At 35.0% G+C, this 16,430-nt stretch overlaps 1 long non-coding RNA gene across 1 annotated transcript in view; it reads left to right on the plus strand.

The window, feature by feature from the left end:
* LOC127559428 (uncharacterized) overlaps positions 1–6,280 on the plus strand; it is a 53,738-nt gene extending 47,458 nt beyond the window's left edge. The window contains exons 5-6 of the long non-coding RNA XR_007953125.1: positions 5,063–5,128; positions 5,872–6,280. This is a non-coding gene — a long non-coding RNA (uncharacterized LOC127559428). The remainder of the gene's footprint in view (positions 1–5,062; positions 5,129–5,871) is intronic.
* The last annotated feature ends 10,150 nt before the right edge of the window (positions 6,281–16,430 follow it).

The raw sequence follows: 16,430 nt of genomic DNA on the forward strand, positions 1-16,430 counted from the left end.
CCTTTACTCAGATCTTATCCTTCTTGACCTCTCTACAGTCTTTTGTCACTGCTAATTATGCTCTTCTCCATAATACTATCTTTTCTCTAGGTTCTGATTTGCTCTCCTATTTTTCATCCTACCTTTTCAATTATTCCCTTGTCTCCTTTGCTGGATCTTCATCCAGGGATACTCATTCACTGTAGGAATCCCTCAACCTTTCTCCTTCCTTCCCTTCTCCTTCCTTCCCTTTCCCTCTTCTTTCCTTTCCTCTTCTCTCCTCTCCTTTTCTTTCTTTTTCTTCTTCTCTTTCCCCTCTCCTCTCCTCTGTTAACCACTTACCCAAGGAAACAGGACCAAGATCAGTAAGCAAACCAGCAAGCATGTCAGTAAGATAACAGGAACCCCAAAGACAAATCCTTGGGCCATTTATCATTGTTCTAAAAGTAGGAGCAGAGATGGACTGGCTGTTCATTTTGAATGAGCATATGCTACCATTTATTTTTGCTCACAAATCTCTTTTATATGTTCTATGTAGGCATATGTGAAGAAATAAAAATAAAATAAAATAATGAGTTAAATAAAATAAATAATTCAAAGCAAGCAAATAAATAATAAATGAGGCAAATAAATACATGAAATGAAAAGTAAAAAAAAAACACATTTTATTCAAAATTGCAAATCAAAAACAACAACAACAAAAAAAAACCCTACCAAAAATAATCCAGTCAGAAAACTTTTATTGTACATATGCATTATCATTGTCTTCTAAAGCAGGCACTCCACCTTTTATTTCAGCATGCACTGCTGTATAAGCAATAGTAACAGGTTCTGTCACTGGTTATTTATCCTTGGTACAAATGCTTATAAGAAGCAAAATAAAGAAGAAGGTGACAGTTAAAGCAAAACAATTTTATTTTTCCATCAAAGCCCTATATTAATATGATAGTTAATTTTAAATTTCACAAAATGTATTCTAGGGATCAAGCCATGGGCTTTGGAAGGAGGAGGAAGAAGAGGAGATAAGCTCTATTCTTAGCTCTTTTTTTTGCCTATTGAGAAATGTGTTTATTGCCCCCTGCTTTGCTCTTCACATATTGTATCCCTGTTGGAAGTGCTAGTGTTATTATTTTTCTAGTCTTCCAAGCTCATACATTTGACATTTGCCTCTCCTCCTCCCACATTTAGCTGCCAGCCAATTTGGTCATTTTTTTTCCTCCTTCATTTCTATAATTTCTCAAGACCATCTTTTTTTCTTCAACCTACACTTGGGTCATTTTTGTCTTCCATCTTTGTAGCCTCATTCTTGTTGTTCCCTGCCATTTCTCACCTTGCAGAGACTCAAAAAGAGAGATGAAAAAAATGAAAGGAAAATGTGTGAGTGCCGTCTCACCTAGGCTTTTGGACTTAGCTGTCCTATTTGTAATCTCTCTCACTAGGGAAAAAACTATTTCATTTGTGTTGTACTGGGCTGTGTGCTCTGCTTCTTTTAAATTACTAATGATGAGAGTTCAATTTTTTATTGGCTTATATTAAAAGAGTTTAGGAAAAGGGACGATTTTGCAGATACATTGGTCTGATCTTACAGCTCTAAGTTGCAGAACTGAGGTATGGCAAAAGTAGGAATCAAACTTCTCTGGATCTGGGATAGATTTATAGAAGCTTTAATTCCTAAGTATCTCCTGGATTATATTTTTCTTTTTTCATTGTGTCATCAGAGTCATAAAGTCTTTTAAAATTGTTTCTCTGTTGTTGTCATTGCATAAATTGTTTGTTTCACTCACTTCACTGTGCACAGTGAGCATCAGATCATAAGTTCTTCCCAGTTTATTCTGAAAGTGTACATTGCACAATTTCTTTTGGCACAATAATATTCCCTTACATTCATATACCACAATTTACCTACTCCCTTATAGTAAGATATTCCTTAGTTTTCAATTTTCAACTTCCATGAAAAGAATTGTTATCAATATTTTCTGTACATATAAGTCCTTTCCCCCTTTTATGGATTTTTTTGGGGGCATAAGCCCACTAGTAGTATAATGGAGGCAAGGGTCATTGACAACTATATAGATATCAGGTCATAGGTCCGAATTACTTTCAAGAAGGGCTAGAGCAATTCATACTACCATCAATGGTGTACTTGAGGCAAGGATTCTTACAACAAGGTGTTAACTCAGTGGAATTGATAAGACAATGGTTATCTAGTTTAGCATGGTGATTAATAGTTCTCTAGTTCAATATGATTGATTTAATCTTACAACAAATAATGGTTCCCTAGTGATATAATAATTGGCTTATACTCAGTATGATGAATTGATTTAATTGTAATAGAGTATATAAGCTGGGGACAAACTCAGTCACAGAAGAGAAGACTTGACCAGTCTCATGGTGACTCTCTTGCCTTGATTATTTCTTCACTAAGACTAAAGACTCGCGCTATTCCCAAGATCCTCCAGAGAGCTAATCTGGACACTATATTTTAAACCACCTTGATGTGGAGCTCTAGAAAGCAACGGTACTTTTTGTCATCCCAACTTGGGGGCTCTAGAAATAAGGACATTACATTTGGATGTGCAGACTGCTGACTGGCTGGCTGACTGAAACTGCTTACACAGACAGGGAGACTGAGGGAGACAATAAAGACTTTGGATCTATCCCTGACTATTCTTGTGATTATTCTGCTGAGACCAACGCTGGTCTGAAGGCCCTCCAGAAAGCTAGTCAGAACATTACATACTAGTATGCTCATTTTTTCACAGCGTCTCCAGTATTTGTTATTCCTCTTTTATTATCTTTGCTAATTTGATTGGCATGAGTCTGAATGTTTAAAGTAATTTAAAATTAAATTCTCTATTTATTAGTGATTTAGAATTTTTTTAATATGGTTGTTGATGACTTGAATTTCTTCTTTGAAAACTGTTTCTGTCTTTTGACCCTTTATTGAAGAAAGGCTCTTAGTTTAAAGAATTTGAATTGATTCCTTTTTTATCTGGGAAATTAGGCTTTTATCAAAGAAATTTGCTTCAAAGATTTTTCCCCCCAAGTTACCTGTTTCCCATTTCATTTTAACCACATAAGATCTAATAATAAATTCTTAAAGAAGCTAGAGACCTTTCATTTATTCATTCAATCGAAAAACATTTATAAATGTCTACCTCTCACATCTGTGGGGAAGGAAGGAATTTATGACCAAAGAAGAATTAGAGAACATCAAATGCAAAATGGGTCATTTTGATTACATTAAATTAAAAAGGTTTGTACAAACAAAACCAATGTAGCCAAGATTAGAGTGGAAGCAGAAAACTGGGGAAAAATTTTATCATCAAAGGATTCTGATAAAGGCTTCATTTCTGAAATGTATAGAGAATTGGCTCAAATTTATAAGACTACAAGCCATTCTCCAATTGATAATGATCAATTATCAAATTTGATATTTTGATATCAATTTGATTAAACTATCACAAAATACAAACATTTTTCAGATGAAGAAATTGTCATATGAAAAAATGCTCTAAATTACTATTGATTAGAGAAATTCAAATTAAGTCAATTCTGAGAAACCCCTCTATAGCTCTTAGATTGGCTAAGGTACCAGGAAAAAAATAATGATAGATATTGGAGGAGATGTGGGAAAACTGAGTCACTAATACATTGTTGGTGGAATTGTGAACTGATCCAACCGTTTTGAAGAGCAATTTGGGACTATGTTCAAAGGGCTATCAAAGTGTGCATATCCTTTGATCCAACAGTGTGTCTACTGGGTCTGTATCCCAAAGAGATCTTAAAAGAGGGAAAGGGACCCCATGTGCAAAAATGTTTATAGCAACCCATTTTGTGGTGGCAAATAACTGGAAATTAAATGGATGCCCATCAATTGGAGAATGGCTGAATAAGTTATGGTATATGAATATTATGGAATATTATTGTTGTATAGGAAACAAATCAGCAGGATGATTTCAACGAAGCCCAGAGAGACTTACATAAACTGATGCTAAATGAAGTGAGTAGAACCAAGAAAACATTGTATACCGTGACAACAAAATTGTGAGATGATCAGCTCTAAAGGATATAGCTCTTTTTTACAATGAGGTGATTCAGGCCAATTCCAATTGACTTGTAATGGAGATAATCCATTATATCTGAATCCAGAAAGAGTGACTGAAAATGGATCACAACATAGTATTTGCACCATTTTTGTTGTTTGTGGGTTTTTTTTCCTTTCTTTCCTTCTATTTTTTTTCTTTTTGATCAGATTTTTCTTGTGCAACATGATAAATGTGGAAATATGTATAGAAGAATTGCACATGTTTAAGATATATTACATTGCTTGCCATCTAGGGGAGGCGATGGGAGGAAGGAAGGGAGAAAAACTTGGGCCACAGGATTTTGCAAAGGTGAATGTTGAAAACTATCTTTGCCTGTATTTTGAAAATTAGAAACTATTATTTAAAAAAAAAAAAAGGAAAAAAAAGAATACTTGAAAATCCTCCTTAAAAAAAAAAAAAATTATCAAGTGTCCAAAATAATCCCAGGAACTGTGTGGGGCTTTCTGAGGGATAATAAAAGTGTCCATAGCTCCTGTCCTCAAGGAATTTTTCATCTAGGAGGACGTATTTCTTTATTTCTTACTTCCGTTTAGCAGATACTGACCATGATGTGGTTCTGACTATTAAGTCAAAAGAAAATGAAGTCTGACCATAGAAAAGGGAAACAGGTTCCTTAGCTCAATCAAGTGTCAAAACAAGTATCTTGCCTAAGAAAAATGGACAACGATTTCTTTTTTAGACTTGCTAAACATTTTTTAAAAAGTTTTTTTTCCTATTTCTTACATTCCGTAGATGATGCTTCTATACTCCTGCATTCTTGTGTCAGACTTCATGTGTTCTTTCATGGTACAGGAATTCCTGATTTAATATCATAAATCAATTCCATTAAAACTTAAATAATACTTTGAGATTATTTAGTTCCACAGGAATAAGTTGCTTGTTTTGCTTGTTTTTCATTGTGTCTGACTCTTTATGATCCTGTTTGGGGTATTCTTTGCAAAAATACTGGAGTGGTTTACTATTTCCTTCTCTAGGTCATTCTACAGGATAGAGAACTGAGGAAAACATGGTTAAATGACTTGCCAAGGATAACACAGCTAGTAAGTATCTGAGACCAAATATAAACAAACTCCCAACAATGAGACTTCCTGGCTACAGGCCCAGGACTCTCCTCATTGTACCACTTATCACTGGACAACTGGATGAATTATATGAATAGAATTTCACAGCTTTATAGTGGGGTTTAGTTATAAATAAATTTGTTAAACATTTATTAAAAGCTTACTATAAACAAACCACTATGCTATATGCATTATATAATACATTATTTATATAACAATGTTATTATGATATTGCTGAGATAATTATTGTTCAGGAAAACTTCCATATGGTATTCCTGTAACTAATTCAATTTAGAGTCTTCTAGACAGGCCTTTTAAATAGTCTATCCATGGAGCAGATGATGTAATATTTACTGCTATGGAAATAACCACAAAAAAATGCTGATGTTTTTCTTTGCTAATTTGTGTACTTTATGTGAGCAAATAATTTTAGTTAGTATATTTTTTAACTGAATTTCAAGGTAATTCTAACACTTTTAGAGGTTTAAAAGACTTTGTGGACACTTTCAATTTGCTTATAGAATGTGTAACTAAATTAGTAATCATTGCCCTCAAGGCTAATCAGTCACAAGATATTAAAAAAAGAGGTCAGGAGTCTCATTTAGGCTGAGTCTACACAATACCAACAAATTAAGTTTAAAAGAGTAACAAGCAGCCCTCCTCTTCTAAGGGCTGATGTTCTATCTGTTGCTTTAATAGTTGCTCTTCTTCTCTGGGCTTAGGTCGACCAATTGTGAACTCCAGATGTGGCTTTTGAGAATACATCTGTGGTAAAGCCAGCATCCTGTCAATGCTGTATCTTTGAGGCAATAATCAAGAGCAACTAAACATGAGAGAAGATGAATGAATTTCTCAACACTGAGCTGCCTGTCCGGTGTCCAGCCCTTTGAAGATCTAGTCAAGACTATTTCTGTGTTAGAACCTTGAGAGATGTCACACTAATTCAAAGAAAAGTCTTTCCTTGTTGAAACATTTTGCTTAATGACATCTTTATTCATGTGAAACTACAGGATGATTTTCTACAATATGATTATGTTTTTGTTCATCAGAAATGTTATTTTTCTTTACAGAGTCTGGTTTCAATGAGCCAGCTATGTAATAGATATTAAATAAACATGGAATTTTATACATCCAGAATATTTGGTTTTTTCTTATGATTTTGATGAACTACATGTCAAGCATTGTTGGTTCATCCTTATTTACAAACTAAACATTTGCTTGTAGCAGAGTAATATAGTGACTAGCTTATTTTAAAATAAGTTAACTTTTGTTTTCAATGTTTAATGTGAAACTGACTAAAATTTTTCTTCAAGAGCATACATATTTCTTTTTTGATAGCATGCATTCTGATATTTTTAACTTATTGCTATGAGTTATATAAACTAATAGTATTTTTGCTTTTAATAAGTTTTTTTCTGAGACAAATAATTCATAATGTTTTAATGAGACTAAATAGATCATATTAAAAGACAAGATCAGCTGAAGTTGATTTGCAGTAAGTGACTCTCTTAAAAGTAACTTTGAGGAAATTGTTTTGGGCAGGGTTGATCTTCTTGTATGAAATTTGGCAATGGTGAATTTATAAAACTCCTCCCTTCCTTCTTAATATACATAAACAAGAAAGAATTGAAAACAGAATACATTTTTTCTTTTATGATCTGTTTCCTATAATTAAGTCTTAATTCTGGTGTCTTTCTTCTGCTTTATTTTATTCTGTATATGGCTTACTTATTGTTATTTTCATATGAATCCCCCATTTGACTTTGAGCTTCTTGAGAGCAGGGACTGTCTTTTACCTTTCAACACTTAGCATGATGCCTGACACATAGTAGGCATTTAATATTTATTGATTGGCTGACTATCAAAAGAAATCAAATGAAAAAAAAGAAATGTTAAGTTATTATATATGTGATGTGGCAAGGAATTTAGTTCAGAGACTTTAGGTAATGATCAACAAGTATTCTATTCAACTTCAGCAACGTGAGTGTGATAAGATCTCCTCGCCTGTGGGATGTCCTCAATAATGAAACCTTGTGTTTGCTTTAATTTAAAAATAGCACTATACACCCCTTTATAGTCTTTGATTCCATTTTTATATACCTACCTAAAAGGAAACAGTCACCAGCCAGTTAATCCCAATAAGATGAGACTGCCTCTGGCCCCCTGATAAATGCCAGTCCATTCTCCCAATGTGCACTTCTAGATCTCTGGAAGACAGCTAAAGACTATATGTCTACCTCCATTGTTTTATATTTTTGAGTTGATGTCTCTGAATCCTTTTACTTTATCATTACTTTCAGCTTTCTGGCATTTTAGCTGGTAGGGGAATGATAATATCTTTACTTATATAGCTTCTGGACCTTCACTTTGAGATCTTTGTCCTTTGCTTAAATCTTTAGTTATGGGATGGCCCCTTGGAATGATTAATTTGTATTGCTTTGGTCACAACTTAAGCTTTGTAGCAGCCTCTCTGAATTTATTGCCTTAACTTCCACTTATCTTGATCAACAATAGGTCCTATCCCAAGTTTCATTTGGTTGTTATTTGGATTTTGATGACTCAGAGTGAGTGTAAATAGTAAGTTTTTTTTTTTTTTTGACCAGAAACCCTGAGAGTCTTCCCCTCCCAAACAGTTTTTTTTTTTGAATAGATAAAATAGGCCAATCTTTTAGCCTCATTTCTTATCTAGTCTTAATCACTGAATGGGTTTTGCCTCAGACAAATGGAAACCTAGGAAAGACCTTAGATGAAAGAGACCAAAATTTCCTACTGCATCTGGGGTCATCACCAGTAGTCCTGATCTATACCCTGTCACTGAATTTAGGTAACTCCAAAGGAGATATGATAGGTCAACACGGATGATAACTCTGTATCACTTAAATTTAATTCATTTGCAAGTCAAGACACCATCTTCCTGATGACATTGGTCCTCTTTGAGAATGTAGGGCAAACCACAGCAACAATTTCTCTTGGCAGGTTGAGTCCCCCAAAGAGCAGCTAGAACTGACCCTGAGAGGATAATAAGGATTTTTTTTAGTACTGTTGCTCACTGGAGTGTTCCCCATTGATAATAAGCTAGACTTAGTTCTTAGAAAGAGTATTTAATAAGCAGGTATACTAAAAACAATTGCGACAGAAATATGCCTCCAAACAGGGGCTGCCCGCTGTTTCACAAACAAAATCCTTGAAAGAATAGATTTAAACTTGAAGACCACATGTGACCAAAGAGTAAGGTAACAGTACCTATGACCTGGTTAGTAGAAGTCCTTTTCTTTTTTCAGGGAGTTGTCATAAAGTTCTCCTTACAAAGGAGTTCTGGAGTCAGCTCATCTCAAAAGAGCTGATTTTCTTCAGTGTGAGCATTTACAACTCAGAAATCAGAAAATGCTGTAAATGAGAATTGAATATATTGTTTTGTTGATTGTCTAGACTTTAGAAAGACATAGAAAAAATGTTAATAATGAAGATTAAACTTAAAAGTCCTGCATTTACTATGCCCCCTACCCACCCAGTCTAGTTGTTAAACAAATTTTGCCAGCAAGTCTCTGCTTAGGTGTTGCTCTCTGCTGGGCCTTTGTGGTGTTCTAAAGCTAACTCTCTTTGTTGCATATTGTTTGTCCTTTTTTGTTCTCTCAGCCTCCCACACTTAAGCTGCCATCATCATGCCATTGCATCAGGTATTGCAATTTAAAAGAAACTGCTGTTTTTGCCAATAGGAACTTTAAAACTGACATTTTGATATTCATAAGGTTACTTATTTGGCCAGATGGGTGGTACTGTGGATAAAATGCTGGACCTTGAGTCAAGAAGACCTGAATTCAAGGTGTGTGTGATCTTGTAAAATTCTGTTTGCTTTGGTTTCCTCATCTTTAAAATGAGCTGAAGAAGAAAATGACAAACCACTCCAGTGTCTTTGCCAAGGTAAAAACAATCCAAAAGGGGTCACAAGAAGCTTAAGAGTCAGACAGTAGTAAAAAGGGACTGAAAGGTTACTTAATCAAGGTGGGAAAGAGAAGGAAGCTCAGATCTTCCCTCAGGACAATTCTTTTTCAGGGGTCCTTCACCACTCACCACAGCTTGACTCAGTGTACTAGGATGTGCTATTGTGAATTTGACTTGCAATGTTATCTTGCGCCAGAGGTGTGTCTAATTGTTTTAGTCATGGGAGGTATAGTACCATCTCTCTATACTATGATCAAAAACTTAACTTCTTCCAAATTGAGGATTTGTTAAAACCTGGATAGATCCTTGATCTATTGACAGATTGATTGGATTGATGATTGATTTGATTTATTATTCTGGGAGAATTTGAAGATTACATTAATTGGGTGAGGATTTTCACCCCTTTAGACATGTTCCTTTCAATGGGAGGAGAGGAGGAATACATTTATTTCATCAAACAAGACAAAGTTTTCTAAAAATTTAGGTTAGAATAGTGTGTTTATACAGACAGCTATTCAAGGAATAGTTACAGGCAATCCCTTGCACAGAAATGATCACCAAAAGTTACAGATGAGGAAATCAAACCTTCTATAAGTAAGGGTCAGGGTAGCAGCTGTCTCTTGGCTTGAATTGATTACTGTGTCAATTTGCCCATATATTTTAACTGGGGATTTTTTCCCAAAAACCAAACAAATATAAAAACCATAGAATGATATGACTTTTTATAAGTCCTAAGGTTTATTAAATACTTTAATTTGATATTCCCATTATCAGCCTTTCATTGAGATGGTCCTGGGGTCCAAAATCTTTCTTTCTACCTCCCACTCTCCAAACCCACCATCTTCAACTTTTGAAATCCTACTCAGCTTTCAAAGGGCCAGTGATTTCACTGATACAAGAATTTCCCCAGTGAGATTCTCCTAATAAAGGTTATCTGTAATATAATCTTAGAGCAATAGTGTTAGACTCACATAGAGGGATGGGTAGTTGGCACAGTGAATAAAGTATCAGCCTGAAGTCAGGAGGATCTGAGTTCAAATCTAGCTTCAGACACTTAACAGTTCCTAGCTGTGTTATCCTATGTCACACTTAATCACCTTGAAAAAAAACAAAACAAAAAAACAAAACAAAAAACACATCCACACACAAAAAAAATCTCACACAGGAATAAGAGACACTAGTCCATACATAAGGATTTCTGTGGGCCATATGTTGATTTAGTTTTAAATTGTAATGTTATCCATATTTTATTATATTACATTTTCCATTTTAATTTGGTTCTCAGACTGTTGAAAGTCCTGTTTGACACTTTGATCTTATAGGGTTGTTTGGGGTATAGATAGGTTAAGTGGCTTAGAGTCACATAGCTAATATATATTAGAGGCAGGACTCAAATCCAGATCTTACTGAATTGACCAGTTTTTCCTTTCACTATGTAACTTTGCTTTTTATTTTATACTATATTGCATAGTTTTTTTTTTTTTTAAATATACTTCAGTAATCTGTGCTTTCCATCCAGTGTGCTTTTCACCTAAGTAAATGGAATTCATGAGTTACTCTGGCAAAAAAACAAAACAAGACAAAACAAAAACCTGTTGAGTTGAGCCATCTAACTGATGGATAACCTTCTTTTGATGAACCTTTGACTTTAATCAAAGGAATATTCCTATACCAGGTACAGTCCTTCATTGGTCCTTTACTCAAAGTTCTATCAGCTTTAATTCCAGCTCTTGATTTGTCCAGCCCAGCATCTTACATGTTGTAGTCTGCATATAATTTAAATAAAGAGGCAATATATAGTTTTGTCATTCCTATTTTAAAATCTTAAACCAATCAGTCACTCCATGTTTGGTAATAATAGTTACTTCTTGGCCCACATACAAGTCCTCAGGAGGCAAGTAAGATGATCTGATATTCCCATTTCTTGGAAGTCTTGCCACATTTTGTTGTGGTCTACATAGTCAAAAGCTTTAGTGCAGCAATAAAGCAGAAGTAGATATTTTTCTGGAACTCCCTTGTTTCTCCATAATTCTGGGAATGTTGGTAATTTGGTTTCTAATTTCTCTGTCTCTTCCAAAACCAGTCTGCTCTTCTGGTAACTCTTGGTTTACAATTGTTGAAGCCTAGCTTGAAGAATCTTAAGCAAAATCTTGCTGGCCTGTGAAATGAATACAGTTGTTCAGTAATTTAAATATTTATTGCATTGCCTTTCTTTAGGATTGGGACATTAAAATGATCTTTTCCAATTCAGTGGCCACTGTTAAGTTTTCCAAATTTTCTGGCATATTGAGTGCAGCACTTTAACAGTATCACCTTTTAGGATTTTAAATAGCTCAGTGGGAATTCATCATCCCCACTAGTCATATTGATAGAATGCTTCCTAAGGCCCACCTGACTTCATTCTCCTAGATGTGTAATTCTAGTCTAGTGACCACAGCTATGTGGTTATTGGAAATGTTAAGTTCTTTCTTGTACAGGTCTTTTGTGCATCTTTGCCATTTCTTAATTTTTTCTGCTTCTATTACGTTCTCTGTAATATCTAATTTTCAAGAATTCTCACTGGCTTTCCTCCATGCCTGGGATATTCTCCCTTCTCACTTCCCTGGATTCCTTCAAGTCTCAGTCAAAATCTAGCCTTCTATACGAAGACTTTCCTGATCCCCCTAAAACCAATCCAATCCAATAAACGTTTATTAAATGCCTATTAAATTTCAGGCATTAGGCTAACCACTAGAGATAATCCAATCCAATCCAATCCAATAAACATTTATTAACTGCCTATTAAATTCCAGGCACAATGCTAACTCCTGGGGATAAAATTAATAAGGAGAAATAATATAGTAAATGTTGGCAATTTGGTCTTTAGTTCCTCTGCTTCTTTGAAAATAAGTCTGCTTTTCAGGTATTTTTTGTTCACATATTTCTAAAGCCTAGTTTGCAGACTGCTAAATCTAATCCAGCTGATATGTAAAATGAGTGCAATTGTTCAGTGTGCCTTTCTTATGTTAAGAAATGAAGACACAAGGAAAGACAAGAGAGATAGTCCCTGCCCTCATGGGGCTAACATGCAAAAAAGAGGAAAAAAAGGCATAGGGTGGGGTGGAGAAACCTGGAAGTACTGGGCCTGAGTTTTGAAACCAGGCATATGAGCAGATGCAGATGCAGATGCAGTGTCTTCTCTTTGTTGATTATCTCCAGTTTATTCTGTATATAGATGGTACATAGTTTACACATTATTTTCCCAATTAAACTGTAAGTTCCTAGAGAGCAGGGACTATCTCTTGTTTTTGTTGATTGATTGACTTCAATATCAAGGAAGTGATTAGGCTGAAAAAATATAATCCAATCAGTTGTGTGATTTGCTCTTAAACAGAACCTATATGAAATGGGCCATCTGCTGTCATGATATTGAATGGGGGAACGTTTACTATCATTCCAGTTAGTGCCTAAAAGTGTTGCCACAAAGGATTGCTATTGGGACCACTCTTTTTTATCATGATCAGGAGCAAAGCAACTGAGTGCTTTTTTATCAATGAGTGAGGGAGAGAGATACTTCTGCACCTCACAGTCAACAAATAGATAGATATATATAGATAGATAGATTTTGTGGTATTTAAAATTAGCTTCATTTCACATTCAGATAAAGAGATGTAGTGTGATATAATGGATTTTGTGTCAGAGGACTTGGGTTTCATATTCTGTTTCACAAAGTCAATAAACATTTATTAAGTGCTTATTATCTGCCAGTCATAGTATTGGGCTTACCAAGAAAAGCAAATACAATCCCTACCTTCAAGGATCTCACAAGTGAATGAGAGAAGACAACTCATTAAAAGAAACTGAAGGGGTAGGATGATCAAAGTATAGATGAGTGAAGTTGGGTAAGAAATGATGAGACAACTGCCCTGAGCCCACTCAAATTGAAAATCTGGAAGGACTTTTCCACCTTCTACCCTCTCCATTAGAGGGGAGAGACTCCAGGGGCAGGGAATGTGGAAGAGGTATGAGTTTTAAGGTGATATTATCTTGCAGGATTATGAGATTTTAAAAGCATCTTGCTTTTAATCCACTTGCACTCCTTACTTGTCCTTGGGGAAATCACAATTTCTTGTGTCTTTAATTTCCTTTTCTGTAAAATGAGGGCATTAGATAGTTTCTAGCTCCAAATTTGTCATCCTAGACTTCATCCAATGTGTCTGTATGTATACATGTACATATGTATGGTGTGTATGAATGCATGCATGTTTATATGTATTGGGACAACTAAATGGTACAGAGAATAGACCACAAGACTAAGTCAGGAAGATCTGAGTTCAAATTGGTCTCAGACACTTGGTAGCTGTGTGATCCTGGACAGTTCTGGATTTAAATCCTACTTACTTCAGTTTCTTATTTGTAAAATGGTGACATATTGCAGAAGGAAATAGCAAACCAATCCAGTATCCTTGCCAAAAAAACCCTTGGGCAAAAATCCAAGGGATCATATAGAATTGGATAGTATTGAAACATTGAACAACATATTCATGTATGACTTAAGTAAAGGTCATCATGGGTTACTAAGCCTCCAAATCACATCAGCTAGTGACATATTTATGTGATAAATCTCTCAGACTTTAGCCATGGTAGAATTGACATAAATTAACAATACATACATCTATGGTAAGAGAGCTTAGATTTAGGCTTAAAGGCTTTTTAAAAAACTTTATTTATTCATTTAATTAAAAAAAAACTTAAATATAAAAAAGAGAAAGAAAAAATAAACATCTTTTTGTGAAAAATAGAATATGAAAGGATTCAAAATATGAAACAATATATTTCCATTTCAATAAAGCATATATAATAAAACTACACCTTGTATTCAGAACCATCCATCTTTTCTTTGCTTCCTTGTAGGTTTGTTCTCTGCTGTGCACTTTTTATTTTATTCTTTTTTCCTCTTGCCAATCTCCACTTCTCCCAAACAGGCTATCATAGTTCTGGAAGGCTACTCACATTGGGATTGTGTTGAAGAGAGAACAATTCGTGTGTGTGTGTGTGTGTGTGTGTGTGTGTGTATACACACACATATATATGTAGGATAAGGGGTAGTATAGGATGAGAGGTAGTATAGAAGGGAGTATAGATTAATGGGAATGGGATAAAATTTGTAGATTAATGGCAATGATATAAAGATGGAGGGAAATGATGAAAAGAAAGGATGGGGGAGAAGATAAGGGAAGGAATCCTTGAATGTGAGATATAGTAATAGCAATGAAAGATAGCAGGAAAAGGAAAGTAGAAGAGTCATCAGGGAGAGAAAACAAGTGATACACATAAACATAATAATGATCAGGAGTAGAATGTATTAGAAAAAAAGTAGGGATAATTATCAATCTCAGATAAAGTTAAAATAGATTCAATCAAAAAGAAAAAAAATAGGAAACCATATTATATGTTAATCACATTAATTTATATTGTTTTCAACTATTTAAAACAACTAGATGGTATAAGGTGGGAATATTGTTGTGGTATGGGAAATGGTAAATTGGTGAATTTAGAAAAATATAGAAAGACTTAAACCTAAGAAGAACAATATTATCTACTTTCAGAGAAACAGAGTCCAAACTAGTGTACAATCATAAGTAGATGCATATGAATGTATATATGGATATATATGTATGATTATAAATTTCTATGTATGTGTATGTATATATGTATGTGTATATGTGTGTATATGTGATGACCATGTATTTAAAATCAGCCGGAGTCAGGAATTCAGCTTAAGGGAAAAATCTTCAATCTTTATTGAAACGAAGAGGTGAAAAAGGATTGCGATAGCAATATGGGCAAGAAAGATTGCCATAGCAATATGGGCAGCTGCGACAGGAAGCCAGTTAGCAGAGGGGGATTGGAGATGAAAGGCCGTCACAATGGCAATGCGAGCAGTCTCTCTTTCCGCTTCCCTTACCACCCCCTGCCTCCCCCCACCAAAAACATCATTTCCTATACAACACATCAGGACTTGCACAAAGAGTGGGCGGGGGCCATTCTTTCTCCAAGCTTATATGTTAATAGAGTATGGTCCAATTACTATTTAGCCTCATGTGCTTGGGACCTCAGTGCATCAACTTGAGCCTCAGCCCATTACATGTATATGTTGTTGTTTTTTGTCCTATGTTCTCAAAGAGGGAGATGACACAAGTGAATTAGATTTAATTGAGGGAGGGCTGTGCAAAGTCACCTGTCTCACTTTCCCCTCCAGAGCCATCTGGGTCCAGAGGCCAGATATAGATCAAAACAACTAGAGATTGCCCTGAATGTAATGGAAGATCTCTGATTTTTTTTAAGCTAAGGTCTTCAACAGGTATCAGCTTGACTGGGGTCGAACCTATTCAGTGATTAAGGCTAGGTAGCAATTGAGACAAAGAATGGCCTTTTTTACCTACTCAAAAAAAAGAAAAAAATCTAAATAAATAAATATATCTGGTTGGAGAAGACCCATAGTTTCTGTCCAAAACAGAAAAGATTGTTATTTACATTTACTGAGTCAATCAGGACCCAAACAAGGACCAACTAGGGTTTGTGTATGTATGTAAGTGTGCATGCTTACACCCCCAAGGATTCCCTCCCTTATCTCCCCCCCTATATCCTTTCCTTTATCCATTTCCCTCCATCTTTATATCATTCCCATTAATCTACAAATTTTATCCCATTCCCATTAATCGACACTCCCTTCTATACTATCCCCTATCCTATACACACACACACACACACACACACACACACACACATATTGTTCTCTCTCCAACACAATCCCAATGTGAGTAGCCTTCCAGAACTACCAGCCCTCCCCCTCCATCTAATTCCTCCATGTCAGCTCTTGTTGTCACGCCTTATTTGTATGATCTAATTGCTATTTTTTTTTTACCTTTTCCTATATGATTTTGCTTTTTAGAATCACATCATACTCCGCTCTACTCTAATCTTTCTTTCAAACTACCCACTTACTAATGACAATTTTAGACATATGGTTTACATTTCCACACATAAAGCATAAACAGTTTGTACTTATTGAGTTCTAAGAAATTAATCTTTGATGTTTACCTGGTATTTTTCTTGGATCTTATATGTCAAAATTTCTATTAAGTTCAGGTCTTTTTGCAACCAAGTCTTGAAATTCTGACAATTTATTGAAGGTCTTTTTTTTTTCATTTAAGATTATGTTTAATTTTTCTAGGTAAGATTCTTTTGGCTGCAACCCTTGCTATTTGGCTTTTTAATACATAGTGTTCCAAGACCTGCAGTTTTTTAATGTAGCCACTGTTAGGTCTTGTGTTATTCTAATTGTAGCTCTGTTGCA

The sequence above is a fragment of the Antechinus flavipes genome, chromosome 1 (genome assembly GCF_016432865.1).
Source record: "Antechinus flavipes isolate AdamAnt ecotype Samford, QLD, Australia chromosome 1, AdamAnt_v2, whole genome shotgun sequence".
Taxonomy (NCBI): domain Eukaryota; kingdom Metazoa; phylum Chordata; class Mammalia; order Dasyuromorphia; family Dasyuridae; genus Antechinus; species Antechinus flavipes.